Source organism: Nycticebus coucang, chromosome 12, assembly GCF_027406575.1.
Source record: "Nycticebus coucang isolate mNycCou1 chromosome 12, mNycCou1.pri, whole genome shotgun sequence".
NCBI lineage: Eukaryota > Metazoa > Chordata > Mammalia > Primates > Lorisidae > Nycticebus > Nycticebus coucang.
Genome location: NC_069791.1, coordinates 64,256,876 through 64,272,916, shown reverse-complemented (window position 1 = coordinate 64,272,916; position 16,041 = coordinate 64,256,876). Strand labels below are relative to the sequence as shown.

Sequence of the window (16,041 nt, the reverse complement as noted above, 5' to 3'; positions counted from 1 at the left end):
CACCTAGACTTGGGAGTGCGGTCAGGAAAGAGTGGTCCCTTTCTGTCCTCAAGAAGGGGCCATGATGTCAGGCAGCACAAGCCAGGCTACCCCTGGAGGGGAACACACAGCTCTCAGGCCTGAGCTCTATTTGGATACTGTCATCGTCCCCACGTGTGCCCCAGACCCACCTACCTGATGGGCCTAGGTCCTGCTCTGTGTAAGCTGCATCTGTGGCCTCCACTCTTTGGCTTCTGCTTGGGCTTGGCCAATGGGAGAGCACAGGGAGGGCATTGAGTCCTCAGTCCCCTTTGGGGGAGGCTGTGGGTGGCCTGGCCCCAGTGGGCAGTCCCTCTGTGCCCACTCTCTCCCTCCAGCCCTTCAGGCTCAGCTGAAACCCCTGCCTTTGTTGCCAGCCCCAGGGTGCTGCACGGTCTCCTGATGACCCCACGTCTACCCTCTGTAAACTGTCCCTTTGTTTAAATTACCCTCAGACCCAGCTCACACAGCATCTATTTTCTACCAGCACCTGAGTCAATCAGTGTGGAGTATCTTACCCAAGGTCTGAGCCCTGCCCCAGCCACTGTGGGTGCCCAGGGATGGGGGATGTATGAGATGAAGGCAGTCAGAGACCCCTTCATGAAGGAGGAGCACTGACAAGGAGGCTGAGGCTGCACAAGAGCCTGACATGCAGGAGTCATGGAATGTATGAGTTTCCTGAAGCTGCCTTAACAAATGACCCCAGAATCAGAGTCCCAGAGAGCAGGGAAGAACAGGGGGCTACATCTTCCGCCATACTCCCCTTCCCCTGGGCAGCTTAAAACAACAGAAATTTATTCTCTCACAGTTGTGGAAGCCAGAAGTCTGCAATCCAGACATCAGTAGGGCTGCACTCCTTCCAAAGACTAAGGGGATCCTTCCTGCTGCTCCCAGCCTCGGTGTTTGCCGCATCCTTGGTGCTCCCTGGCTGGCGGCTCCTTCAGCCCACCTCAGCCTCTGCCTCCACTTGTCCCTCTCTATGTCTATATGTGTCATCTCCTCTTAGAATGACACCGTTCCTTGGATTTTGTGCTCTCCCCAATCCAGGTGGATCCCATCTTACTTTAATTGCATCTGCAAAGGCCCTATTTCCAAATAATATCACATTCTGAGGTTCCCAGAGGACGTGAGTTTGGAGGACACTATCCACCCCCAAGTGGGGTTTGGGACAGGAGGGACATGAAAAAATGTGCAGTCCAGGGAGACAGGAGTGGAAAGCAAGCAGAGACGTGTGGTGCATGCAGAGTCCAGGAACCACATCACCCCTCCTGAGTATAAGGCCTGTGATTACGGGACTTGATGCTGCAAGCATCTGCGGGGACGTGGAGGGACTGTGACCCTCCTCACACCTCATACGCACTGCAGAGCTTGCAGCTTACTGCTTATACCCCAATTTTTTTGGAAAAAAAAAAGAGAACAGCAAGTAATCTAATCCGGACAGGCTGGGAAGTGGAGGAGACAGGATAACATGGTAGCTTTGGATTCTTGCATGGAACAGGGAAGCAAAGGGTTGGAAAGTTGTATTCAGTTCTATTGGAAGAGTGGTGCTGGTAGTTTTAGGGAGGGGACAGTGCCAACTGCAGATCACTAACGTGCAGGATACTCGGCCCTGTGCATCCTTCCCATAATGACGCTTGTGGCCCCCAGTTCCTAGTGAAAAATAGGTCATTCCAGCCCATCTGCCCCTTGGGTGTCCATACCCCAGGGCCTCCAAATGGAATGAGGCTATGCAGGTGTTTGTGGTCTAAGAGGCCTGGTGGAGGGTGGCGACACAGGCTGTCAGAGATGGTTAGTGGTCCAAGGTGGACACCGGTGGTGGCTGCACACAGGGGATCTAATGTACTTCGGGCTGTGTGCCCACTGCAAATATGGAAGAGTCATGAGGGGTGAAGGATATAACATGCTGTGTGCTTGTAGAAGTTCTAGGCCCCACACTTCCCACTGGCCAATCTTCCTCCTATACGGGGTTCATAGGCAGAGCAGGCCAGAGGGGTCTCCTGAGTGAGGTCTGGTGAACCACAGGGGCGGCAAGAAGAACAGGACTGCCTGTGGTGGGCGACGGTGATGGCAATGCTGGGCTCCTACCTCCCATGACAGATGCGGCCTGCTCGGTGCTATACCCTCCGGCCATGCATAGCATGGGGCCCTCTGTCCTCCCAGCCTCCCGCTGCATGCAGTGGACAGTCACAGACTCTGCTTAGTAAAAAAAAAAAAAAGAGGGGAAGTAAGGCAGCCCCCCAACCCCCACCCCTGTCCCTGCTAAAAATAGAGGCAGCATCTGAGTGTGGTGTTGGTTTGGGCTTCCGGGAAAGCTTGCAGCTTCTGAAGTGTCAGCGTCTTCTTGGGGCCTCGCAGGCCCTGGCTGGAGGCAAGGGAATTCTACAGGAGCAGTGCCAGACCCCAGGACAGAGCTTGTTACCCATACATGTGAGTATATTTCCCAACTGGCTGGTCCACAGCAGAGGCCTGCATGTGCAGAGCTGCTAAGCTCCATCCCAGGGGCTGCTATGGGCCCCTCTCCCTGCACGTGGTCCGCTGCTGCCACCCAGGCCCCCATGCTCCTCCAACCTCATGCATGATCCTTTTCTTCTTTTAATTTCCTAAACATGTCATCTCAGCGGTGGGTGTTGGGCAACTGTTTCATGCTGTGACTGGGATTGCACAGAGCACAGACAGAGTATGCAGAAGGAGCCCCATAAGTGCCTGGTGACCCACATGGAGGGGTGCTTCCATCTTCATGGGCCGGGTCTCATTTTCTCTTGACTGAGGACAATGCAAGGGACTAGGGGCTGGGGGGGGTCAATGCACAGTGTCTTGTGGAAGGACTGAGTGCCCGGGGCTCCCAGTGTAGGGAGAGGAAGTGTGCACAGTATTTGTTTCCAGAAGCCTGGCCGTACCTTTGTTGGAAGCAGCTGGTCCTAGAGCCTGGCGCTCTTGGGGTCAGGGAAGAGTTCCTGCCCTCACCCCAGACCACTCTTCAGTCAGGTCCTCTGGGGTTTCTTGAGATTCCAGACAGAAAGACATGAGCTTGAGCCTCACTGGGTCCCACACAGCAGCAGAAGGGATAGAGAAACACTGAGGACAAACCAGGTGACTGTGGTGACCCAGAGCTTCCCAGGGAGTCAGCGGATCTGTGGACCCCAAGTGGGACATTCCCTTGAATGTTTAAAAGTGTCTGAAGATTTCTGGATTTCTGATGAAATGCTTCAGAAATTCCTTTTTTTCCCTTTTTTGAGACAGCGTCTTGCTCTTGTATCTCAGGCTAAAGTGCAGTGGCACAGTCACAGTTCACTGCAGCCTCAAACTCCCGGGCTCCAGTGATCCTCCCGCCTCAGCCCCTGGAAGTGATGGGGTTAGGGCATGAGCCCCGGCACCAGGCCCAGGAATTCTTTAAGTCCTGCAGGGTTGAAAAAACTTTGACAACCCTTGGAATCTTTTGCTTATGAGAGACTGTGATCTTTTATGGGTTTAAACCGACTTCGCTGATTTGAAAAGTCAGCCAGGTCTCAGAGGCCTCTTTTAAAGTGAGAAACAGAATGACACATTCAAGGTGCCCCAAAGTCATGGAACAGATAACATCCCTTGATGCAGAAATTTCAGGGTGATCCCCACCTGTCTCTGTCTCTGTCTGCAGGGTGACACCCATGTCACCTCCTCACCTGCTTCCCAAGCGGGTGCATCTGGAGCCCTGGCACACAGCTGGTCACACAGCAGCTGGGTCACCCCTTCCTGCTGAGGAGACATGTTCCTAACAGCCTTCCACCCATAAAGATGGGCAGTTTCTGGGTGCAGCTTTGACAGGGGTCTTATTTCATTATTAGCGGTTGTATCATTTGGCACACACACATAAAAAAAAAGGCTTCCCAGCACTAAAAAAAAAAGCTTCCCTGTTTGCATCTGATTTATGGTCGTTCACCTACACAGCAAGAAGCAAGAGATGATCTCTGAGCCTACACAGTCCCAGGCTCATGTCTCCGCTGCTGGTAGCGTATTTCCATCACTGCTGTGGTGTGGAAAAATGCAGTCTGGTGTTTACTAGTCTCATATTTTAGCAGAGACAATGTAAAGAAACACCCACAAGCCTCCAACCTCAACAAATTCATTTGAAGACATCACTACACAATAGATCATTAAAAGAGACAGGAAGGAGGGGCACACTGAGGGAGTCCATCCCCTAAGAAGAAAAAAAGGGACGTGCTTTGAGGTGTTTTGTGGCACTGTCTTCCTGATTGATTCCTTTCACCTTGCACAGATATGCGGAAAGTGTGAGTCTATGTATTTTTATTAATAAGTTTCAAGATCACTGATGGCTTTGAAATAGTGAGCTAGCCTATGGGAAATGTGCAAGTTGCTTGTGGTCTCAGGAACGCTCAGGAGTTGAGGTGTGGCCTGAGGTAGTCACACACACACATACACACTAGACCCGCCCTCTCACCTTCTTGCCCTGCCCCGGCCCACGCTGCCCCTCCAGCTCCTCTCTCTGCATCGCCTGTCTTCATTTCTCTTTCCTGTTCTCAGCTCTGCACCTGGGGACACTAAATAAAACATTGAGTTCTTGTTCCTTTTTCTCTATCACCAGCCCGTGTCCCATCCTCTCTTCTAAGTCACCCTCCTCCTTTCCCCTGCCTCTGCTTCAATCTTGCCTTTTCCCTGTCAGGTCATTCCTACAGTTCCCACATGGACTGTCATCTCTTCTGGGGACCTCAGGTTCCACAAGCTGTGGAGTCCTCCAATGAAAAGCACATGGATTTACCCTGGGGCTCAAATCCCTACTGTCACCCAGAAATGTCCCTTCTCCAACCCCCCATGCCTGGGCTGTTGAAGGGTTGGCATTACTGTCAGCCTAGCCCTGCTCACATGTGCTCGAGAAATTGTAGCTGTTTTTATTTAATTCAGTTATTGAGAGAAGGTTCACATGACATAAAATTCACCGAATTTATAATCAACAACACAATGGCATTGAGTACGTTCACAGTGTCGTGCAACTACAAGCTCTGTGTAGTTCCAAAACATCTTCATCCCCCCAAAATGAAATCCTATCCCTGTTAGTGGTCACTGTCTCCACTCCTCCCTTCCCTTTAGCCCTTGGCAAACCACCTACCTTCTTTCTCTATGGATTTGCCTATTCTGGACATTTCATATAAATGGAATCTTATAATATGTGAGCTTTTGTGACTGGCTTTTTTTCACGGAGCATATTGTTTGCAATATGTTGTAGCAGATGGCAGAATGTCATTCCTTTGCATCGCTGAGTAATATTCCAGTGCGTGGGTAAGATGTCTATTTTATATGTCCCTGGCATTAAGCATCCAGGGCTTCAGGCTATGAGGGGAACTGGGCAGAGGGACAGGAGGAACTTGGTTGGCACTGCATGCAGCAAGGATGCCAGAGCCAGCTCCAAGCCTCCCTGCCCACCTCTCTCCCTCATCCCACAGGGCAGTTGAGTCTTGGTGGAGGCTGAGCTCCAGGCCGGCCCTTCCAGAAGGCGTGTCGGAAGAAGGAAGAGCCACAGCCAGCCCTTCAGAGCTGCAGTCTGGCTCTGCTCCTGAGTATATTATAACAATTAATTACAGCCAGCCCTTGATTATCTGAAGTAATAGAGGACCAGAATAACAGAGCTAATTGAAATGTGGGGCTGCAGGGGTGGCAGGAATGGAGGGGCCTGTTCCATGAGAGGGCTGTTTATTTTGTAGTTAATTCTAAGTAAATAGACCTTTTCTGAATCCCTCTCTTTCTCTGTCTCTCTCTTTTTCTCTCTCTCAGAAGCCTAACATTTAATTGGACGCATAAACCTATTCTGCTCCCAACCCAGTGGATGCTCGATTAGTGTACTTCAACCAGCGCACTCCCTTGGCATCTCTTTGGCAGAGCGCTCCAAGATAGAAAGACTGACTGGTTTGAATTTCATGTCTGTGCCTGCCTAATCTCCATGGCAATGCTCATTGTTATAATAATAGCTTTAATAAGAGCACCAGATGTGGGCAACACACTTTATTCTTCTAGAAATACCTCCCATAAACAGCGATGTTACCATAAGACACCCAGAAGAAGGGGAAAGTGGACAAATCAGGACTCTGGAACCTCCACAGACAGGGTCACCAGTCCCTGCGGATTTAGAGACAGTGGTTAGTGATCCTTGTGGGTTGCGTGGGAGCCCTTTCCTAAATTAGCAGATTTGCTAAAGATTGAGACACTTCTATATTCCTATCTTATTAAAAACTAAAAATCTCTGTTGTATCCTGCAGTTTTCCATGCCCAGCATCTTGATTCTTTGTTTTCTTCCCAGGAAGCCTGGCCACAGTCTAGAGAAATCCTAGGTTAGGTCCTAGGCTGCCTAAGCTTGATGGCACAGTGGAAGGTGGCCTATCCAGCCAGCCTCTGCCTTCGTGTCTGTTATGGTTTGGTCACTGAGTCATTTTGCTCTCCTACGCTGAGACCCAGGGAGGGCCCGCTGTTTGCAGACTCTGTGGCACAAAGGTGTTGGGGCCTGGTTGTTCAGGAATGTCACCTGGCAAAGAACTTACTATTCACTCCTGTTCCCTTACACAGTGAGGGAGTGACAGGTCAGGCATGATACCCAATGTGATGGCTAGTATTAGGTTATTGGTTTTCAAAGAATGAGAATTCCACAAACAGAACCGAACTAGAGAATGCGGCAGTGGGTGGAATGGACTTTTCTTGAAGGTTCAGAAAGTCCTATAGGTTCTGGTCATGCTCCAGGGAAGGGGCACATTGCAGATTTCCATGGTTGCCGTGACACTCCTCTCTGGTGACACCAGCAAATGGAGCGCTCCACCGAGGGGAGACAGAACCCACTGGCCTGTCCATGTCTCACCCGGTAAAGATAGTCTAAGACAAGACAACCGTGTCCCCGACAGTCAGAAATTGGACAACCATCTCTTCTAGACTTCTTTCTCATGACTGGTGGAGAGAGAGATGGAGACGGACTGGCACAGGGCTCCAGATAGCAGCCACAGCAAAACGCCTGGGTGCAAACCAAGCGCACCTGAGCCTGCCACAGGCTGTCATGGTGAAAGCTCTCACCACACACCCGGAGCTCAAGCCCTTACCAGCTGAAAGGAAGAACCACAAGTAAAAGAAAGCTGGCATTGAGCCATTGGAAATCAATCAGTTAATAAATACTAAATACCTATTTATGTAAGGACTTATTAGACCACAGGATGTACAAGGAAATAGGAAGTGGATCCCTGCGCTGACATCGCAAGGAACATGGGTGGTATAGAAAGATGCTGACACCACTCATTGGGTGATTTTCAAATCGGAAGCCCAGACAGAAGCATTGAGGATAAGTCTGGAAGTTTTTCTCTGAACTGTTCAGTGTGAAGGCTATTACACAGAGTGACTAGGTAGTGACTTCTACTTTCTGTCCCAAGTTCACTGCTGGCTTTTGAGAGAGGTGGGCTATGCAATATTGGTTAAGTGTTCACCTTATATGCTACAACAGCCTTAAAGTATTACAGCTACTCATCCAGTTTTATAGACCAGTAAAAGGGAGCTCAGATAGGTTAAGCAACATGCCCAAGGCCACACAGCAACAAATGGCAGAAGGGAGTTTAAGCCCAGGGCTTTCTTACCCACTAGAACCCAAAGGGGAGCAGGTAGTTTTATCTCTTTATTCAAAGATTTTGTTTGTTTGTTTGACTTTTTGTTTGATTAGAATTCCTGGGATCCTTCCCCAAACCCCTTTACCCTTTTGGGGAGGGAAGAAACAACGTCACTCCATACCAAAACACACAACTTATCTTAACCTCTGAAGGGCAGGAGTTATCTCTTCCTTATTTGTGGATGTTCTGTTCATGGTACTCCTGGTACCCTAGCCACCCAACTCTTCAGATCTGAAACAGAAGGCATCTTCAGAGACCGCTCATTTTAACAAAATCACTCGAGCCTAGCCCTCAAAAACCACCTCCTTCTTTTTTTTTCTGCTGCCTGGAAATTTGCCCACTGAACTGATATATGCGATATATGAAAGTGCAGTTTTGGTCTCAAGCCTCGAACACCACGGGTTAAAATAAGGAAGCCTGAGACCTAAATAAAACCCAGATCTGCTGCTTCCTGCACCAGCGGTTTGGCCAGACCTGAAGGCCTTATGAGAATGGGCAGCTGGATCCCCGTGCAGCCCCAGGGACAGCCAGCGCTGGAGCCCCCTCCCTGGGGCTTTCTTACTGTGGTCGGGAGACTCCCCCAATCTCACAGGTTGTTGGATCCCGGGATAACAATGGAAGGGTAGAAAGCTGGAGGCAGGAAACAGCCTTACCACCCTGTTCCACATAAGAATATCTGAAATCTGCTTTTTTTTTTTCTTAAAGATACTAACCTTCTAGTTGATAGAAAAAGTTAGCAGAGCTACTTTCAAACACATGGAAATGTGTTTGGAAATGTTACTGCATTTACATGGTCTCACGATATTTCGTAAAATAGATGCCCCACAACTAAGAAATGCATTTTACATTGATCACTGCCTTGATTCTAAGCATATTTTCAGTGTGCCTTATTAAATGCAGATATGAGCAGCGGTTCTTGGTCTGTGTGCCGCTGGTGGCTGAGGCCTCAGAGGAAGTGTCTGATGCTGGCAGGGCCAGCGCTGGGCCCCGGAGATAACATCCTCTGAGCTGCGGATAGTGACCTGAGGGATCACTCTGCATTCCCCGGCTAAATCACTGTGCCGAGCCTCTGGTTTGCATTCTCTGAGCTCATGCTCACCTGCACAACATGGACCAGATGGTATTGAATTCCAGGCTCCCTTCTTCCTTCCCCTTTCCTCTCACCCCTCCCAAGCCTTTCTTACCATTAAGCCTTCAAGTTTCTCCACCCTTGCCTCCTTCCCTTGGCTCTGAACATTCTGACATTTGTCATGTATGTCTTTTTGTCACTTGTCTTTATCTTATTTGCCTTCTGCATTTTGTTATATTCAAAGTTCCTTCCTTCCTTTCTTATTCTTCTGCTTTCTACATCTAGTCATGCTCGTTGAAACTAATGGGTGAGTGACTGAGTGAATGAATGAATGAATGAATGAGTGGGACTCCCATTTCCCTGCCTCAAATCCACCCTGGAATGTCCTCATTGCCACACTTTGCAGACATTTCTGGGGATGACATCTGAAGACATCTGGGTCCCTGGCCTGGTTCTCATTTTATCCTTGTGGGAATCCAGTGCAGCCAAGTGAGGGAAGAAAATAGAAGGGAAAAATTTAAAGTCTGGCTGTGGCTCCCACAGAATCTTCCTGCTTCTGGTTCTTGGCTGCTCTCTGAGTGGGACTCTGATTTGATGATGCTAGTGACCTTTTCTATGAAACTCAAGGGCCCAAGCCTTTCACTTAAAAGGTTCTCAGGACTGCTGGGCCCTCCCCACAAACTCACACGCCAGCCCCAGAGCTCCCAAGAGCAGGATTCTGCTGTTTAATGCGCATCTTGGGCAGTACCTTTCCTGTGTCTGATTTTGCTTCTTCCAAACTGTCTCCTCAGTTCCTCAGATCAAAAAGTAACTTGTAATTTCCTCCAGATCCCCTTGCAGAGATTACTTTTTCTATAAGTTATTTTTAAAAAAACACTTGCTTTGTGTCCCACATTGGGGTTGTTTTTATATCAAGTCTCCAAGCTGCACTCTGGCAGGGGAGACTGGTTTATTCACCTGCTCTGCAGAGGTGTCAGGGCATTATGCTAGGAGGACACCAATGGGTGCCCTCAGGCCTCCTCCAGAGGAATTCACAGCAGGGATGGGGATGAGCAGTGGCAGAAGACAGTGAAAAGCACAAGAACATTGGTCTGTGCACAGCACACAGGTGGCGTGAAGAGAGCAGTCATCACTCACCTGGGCCTGTGACATGAGACCTCACAGAGAGGCGCACTATATTCTTTGTGGACAAATACCAAATATAATTCTGTGAAAACAGACTGTTTTTATCATAAAATCTTAGATCATCCGAGCACTCAATTCAGCAAACATTTACTGAAAACATTTACTGAAAACCCCCTACATGCCAGACAGCATGGTTCCAAACCAGGTCAAATGGTCACATGAACAATTGCAAGAGTGATCGTGAGTTCCCCAAGTTGCTTCCAACCTACACAATAAACTGATAGCCAAGACATTGAAGATTTAGCTGGTGAAAAGGAAACGCATCAGGCCCACAGATGAAGCAAAGGGCCTGCCTTTGAAAGCCTGGAGAGGCCCTGAGTTGAAATCGGCTGGTGGTCTCAGGTACATAACCCTACATGGTGAAGGAGAATTTGCTGACCTGAATTTCAAGGCAGCAGCAGGAGAGGACGGTGTTTCCCCCAGCAGTCCTGTAGCAAGGCTGCTCTAGATGGGAGTCTGAGAGGGTGGCCTTGTGCTGGGGTTTGGCAGAGTGGTCCAGCCAAGGCTGCTGATGGCCATCAGAGCTGTCAGTCTGCTCTGTGCACAGTCCTGGGATCCAGGCGGAGCAAATGCTCATAAAGAGCCAAAGTGATAAATTGATACGCATTTCAGAACAATTTAAATCTGTCATTCCTAATTGTGATTTTTTTTTTTTTTGAAAGCTTTTCAGCAGTAGTGTTAAAAACAAATGAGAGTTAGGTTGGGGAAGAAAAGCAATATCCTTTGGTAATGCTGGAAATGTATGCCCTTCCTGGTACAAATCTGGAGCCACTACGGAATAAGTTTGGATGTGTGTCAGGGCCTGGATGGGGGGAGGGGGGAGGGGGGGAGGGTTGTTGTTTGGTCATGCCCTTGGTCTCAGGGTTCAGTAAATATGCATGCCAGCCCACCAACCCTTCCTAAAAGACATCAAGTTGAGGCATTTTTATCCACAAAAATCATTGTTCCTTTGCACAGGTCACCTAAAGTAGATGGATGTAGCCCCTGAGGAGTTTCGGGCATAAATATTAGAGGCAGCCTGTGCCCATGGAGGTGCCTGAGGGTGGTGAGCAGTGCTCCGGGCAGTGAAGTGGGTGTCATAGAGGCTAGAGAAGTGACTACACTGACTGAACAATGAGGGGCATGACTGAGGGCTTGACACAGCAGCATGTGAAATAAATCATCGTGCCTATGTACCAGAAGCCAGGACTGACTCAGCAAGTAGATGGTGGTATTGCCTGTTAGCTACAATTTCCTCATGCCATTGCTACCCCCAGAGTCATTGGCTTCTCTCCCCCATAGCACTTAATACACGAGTACTACTTAGTCCTTTTGGATCACTTTCTGACTCTTGTTTTGCATCCAGAAGAAAGGAAAGAAAATGAATGGATAGATAGGGCAGTTGCTCCGATTTTAGGGCTCAAATGTCTGTGGCTAGGACCCATGTGACTTAGAAGATATGAGTTTTATTTGTCATGAGTATTTGTTAGGACTGTTTTTAGCTGCAAGTAATAGAAATACATTATGTTTTCGGTATATTAGGGATTTTTTTCTTTTCATGGACCAAGAACTCAGAGGTTACCTGTCCTGGGCTGCCACCAGTGACCCATGGTTTTTGTAGCACCCTAATTGACCACCCTTAGAGTGAGGCCTTACCTTCATGGTCACAAAATAGCTGCTTTGCTTCTGAGCATCACATCCACATTCCAGGTAGGAAGACAAGTTAAAAGCTCTTTTTACTTGAATCTTCCCCCTCCCTTTAAAGTGCCTTCATAGACATCTCAGCCAGAAACTTAAATCTCCTTGGCCAGAACTGTGTCTTATGGCCAACTCTAGCTGCAAGAGAGGCTGTAAATATTAATAGTTTCTTAGATGAGCACAATAATGCCCTGAACAAATTCAGTGCTCTTTAATAAATAAAAGAGAATGGCTATTGGGTCGGCAGCTGGCAGTGTTGGCCACTCCACTTTGAATTTAAAATGATAATTGCTGCTTTCAAAATATGTATCAGTGAAGCTCTACTGATTGCTGTACACATGTTAATTGATGGGAAATGTTATCATCTCAATATTTCGGTTGAATGAGCTGGGATAGATGGAGGTTAAAAAGTTAACTGGGATATGAGAGAACAGTCTAGCAGGGGGAATTTTCTAGCTGTTTCTGTAAGTGCCCTTTTTGTAGGAATGAAGGAGATTGAGGGGGGAGGGTGTATGAAGGGACAATTGTAGTCCTTTCCAGAAAGCTTTCATTTCAGAGCTGAAAAAGCTGTGGAAGGCTGGATACCAGGTGTGTACCAGCATCTTTTCAGTCCTTTCTCATGGGCAGTAGATCATCTTTTAAATAATCTTTTTTCCTTTATTTTTGCCAGAAATCTTTTCAATTATGTGGAGGTTTCATTGGAATAATTAAACCCTGAACATTAGGCTACTCGGTCCAATCATCTAGGCAAATCAATTAACCAGAGACACATTTATCTCACTGACTATTGACTTCCTTCTGGTTTCAAAGTGTTTGTGCAGGGGCAGTTCCTGGAGAGAAGAAGTATTTGCCCCTCAAAGATAGCTCATTTCCAAAGAGCTTTCTGGATCTGAAGCAATAGCAAATACTATTGTTTATTTTATTAAAGATTTGGTATTTATTTTTATTCATTCACCCAACAAATATACATTGAACACCCACCAAGAGCAAGGTTGCATGCTAAGTTCTACCAGGGATATAGAGAGCAGACAGGCATGGAAAGATGTAGGACCTCTCTGTGCCTCAGTTTCCTCTTCTACAAAATGAGGAGAGTAGTCATATCTAACTCACAGGCCACTATGTGTATTAAATGAGAAGATCCACCTAGAGCACTCAGCACATATCTGGCATATACAACTCCATATACCTTTTCTAGGCAGCTAATAGGGTATACACTCCAGCAAAATGAGGGATTAAATTAATAGAGGAAGATATGGAATCTAACTGGTTAGATTAGATGCTATGCATAGTAAATATTAGCTGTGATGATTACTAGCTTAATAAAGATCAGACAGCATAGAGTCTGGGAGGGCTGTGCTGGAATCTCTGTATTTCCATTTATTGCCTGTGAGATCTCACCCCATTATTTAACTTTCTGGTCGTACCTTCTCATCCAGAAAATGGGAATAATAAAACCTACCTTACTGAGCTTCTGTGAAGGTTAAACAAGGCACACAGCCAGCATTTCAGCTTATGAAGGAGTGAGCTGTCCTTCAAGCACCATGAAGAATAGAACATGTGTGTACAGAGAATAGAGTAAGTCTTGATTCTCATACTTAAATGCATTGTCCATTTTTCTAATGATTGACATGTGTTATTTTTTATTAGTGTTTTTTTAACCAAAGTAACATATGAGTCATGCAAAGTTAGAAAGTAAAATGCATTGTCCATTTTTCTAATGATTGACATGTGTTATTTTTTATTAGTGTTTTTTTAACCAAAGTAACATATGAGTCATGCAAAGTTAGAAAGTAAAACAGGCTTGTAAGAATAACATCAAAACAGCAGTCCCAACCTGGCCATCACCATCCCCCAGTCCTGATCCCCAGAGACAATCACTTCTAACTCTTAAGTGTTATTTTCTTCTATTATTTCCCTGCTATTACTAAACAATATGCTTCCATCACTACTTACTGATATACTTCATATTAGTTTTAAGATATTATTGATTGATGTATTGTTAGGTAGGTGAGAATTTATCTGTCTTTTACTAATCCAGTCTAAGCACTTCACGTTCCTTCATTCTCTCATCATCTGTGTAAGATCATCTGTGATGGTTACATTGTTGTGACTAAGTGAATATTGTTCATGATGAGGCAGGTTATGTGCTGTGATTGTTTGCTTTTGTCAGAACTTTTGTTTTTTCTTGGAGTTAATATTGCCTCTATTATTTTTCATTAGCTCATTTTTTTTAATGTACCCATTCTTAATTTGTCCCCATTGGACTGTGTCTCTTGCTTAACAATATTATTCCATAAAATTCCAAATATGGTGGCCTCCATAGTTGACCATACCCCTACAATGACCACCTCCTTACATTGACCTAATTTTCATAGACCGGACATGCACCACATGTATGTATCAGTACAACAGGCCTATTTTCTTATGTTAACTACCTCTGTATGTTGACCAGTTTGTTACAGTCCCTTGGATGGTCAACTTACAGAGGTTCTACTGTATATGAGAAAACCATTCAATGTTTTTCCCCTGGAAGCTTCTTGCTGGTGAACCCTACCCCATTCCATGATCTTCCTATAATCTTGACTCCTTGCTGCCTCACTTTCACCCTGGGACTTTCCTTGCTGCTTTCTCCAGTTAGATTCCTTACATTCTGAGCTCCATATCTTCCTCTTTATAATTTTACTCCCTCATTTCACTGGAGTTTACCCTCTAGTAGCTACCAAAGAGAGGTAAATATTTGGAGTTCTTGTATTTTTGAAAATAATTTTATTCTGTTTTCAAACATAATAGTTTTGTTGGGTTCAGGATTCTAGGTTTAAAAGTATTTTCTGTCAAAAATGTGAAGGCATTTCCTCACCATTTCTCAGCTCTCAGTATTGCTATTAAAGGTCTGATGCTATGCTTGCTGCCATTCCTCTGCATATAATCCGAGGTTTTCCCTTCTGGAAGCTTCCGGGGTCTTCTCTTATTTGCTAGTGGCCTAAAATTTCACAATGATGTGCTCTGAGAAGATTCTTTTCCACTTATTGTACTAAGTATTCAAAAGGCCCTCTTAAATCTGAAGACTCATGTTCTTGTACTCAGAGAATTCTCTAAAATTATTTCTCTGATAATTTATTCCTTTATTTATATTATATCCCCAAAAGATAGACAAGGAAAGAAACATGATCTCTAAAATCTCCTTTTCAGGTTTCTATTTATTGTGTAATAGACCTTTTGAACTGACTCATTTTTATACCCTCCCCCCCCCCCTTTATCTTATTCCTTCTCTTTAACTTTTTATTTGACTTTTGGAAAATTTCTTCAAATTTACCTTCCAAATCTTCTATTGATTTTAAATTTCTGCTGCCTTATTTTTAATTGCCAAGAACTTGTTTTTCAGTTGTCCCCTTCACATCTACTATCACTTCATAGATGCAAGGTCTTATCTCACTTTTCAACAGATCTTAATTCTCAAGTTATCTTTTTTAAGTTTTCTCTGATTCTGTGCATTGTCTGCTTCCTGCAGGTTCCTTGTATCACTTTGTTCCTTTGTCCCTTGTATCATTTTGTCCCTTTCATTATCTATTCTTAAATGGGAGTCAATAAAAAACCAGGATTCTGTTTGTCAACTAAGGGGTTCACTGCAGGGTGCATGGCCACTGACCACACCTCCACAACACCAATGATACAGAACTTACAGTCTACCAAGCAATTGATTCCTCTTTTGAGAAGCTAAAGTTGTTCTTTTTAACCTTGAGCCAATATCTGCTATCTTAGAATTTGGTTTTCATTCTATCTTAAGTTTATGAGGTCTAACAATTAAGTTCATGAACTCGTCCTAGAAAAGAGCTACATGCCTCATTACTGAATATCAGTGTGGTCACTGGATGGCCAAGGGGAGTATTTCGAAGGTGACCTTAGTGCTATTCATCAACGAGGTATGTAGCACTTTTTCTAGGACGAGTTCATGAACTTAATTGTCAGACCTTGTATATGTTGAAGTGACATCTCAGGGAACTTGCATAGACACACTTTCTGATTACAGCCCTTTAAGAAAGTAATCATTTTTAAAAGCAGTTCTAGGTGCTATATGATAGTAATTAAGAGAAGGTCAGAGAACCTTTCATCCAAATTCTTTTTATGCTAGTTATATGACCTTAAACTTCTCTAGGCTCTTACTTTTTTGGTTATAAGATGGTAATGATGATGATGATGGATGACGGATGATACCACCATCTGCCTCAAAGCGTTCTTGAGTTTTCTCGGTTATGCATAGCAAAGTTCCTGGCATTCCGTTCAAAGGCCCTCAGTACGGGGCATAATGTTTGCTCAGCTGAATGTTGGGCCTGTAAGCCAGACTCTCAAGGGATCAAGAGATTGACTTTTTTTTTTTTTTGCAGTTTTTGGCCCAGAGCTGGGCTTGAACCTCCCACCTCCAGCATATGGGGCCGGTATCCTACTCTTTTGAGCCACAGGCACCACCAT

General features: G+C 45.7%; 1 protein-coding gene across 3 annotated transcripts in view; it reads left to right on the top strand.

Annotated features, from left to right (window-relative positions):
• The window catches only part of CARD11 (caspase recruitment domain family member 11), a 115,127-nt gene that overhangs the window by 48,580 nt on the left and 50,506 nt on the right, over nt 1-16,041 (top strand). Inside the window, exon 1 of one of the 3 annotated variants that reach the window (XM_053557161.1) lies at nt 2,359-2,445. The exons of the other annotated variants lie outside the window; for them this stretch is intronic. The gene's annotated coding sequence lies outside the window, so the exon portion shown is untranslated. Of the gene's footprint in view, nt 1-2,358; nt 2,446-16,041 lie in introns of those variants that run through there. 3 annotated transcript variants of the gene reach the window in all.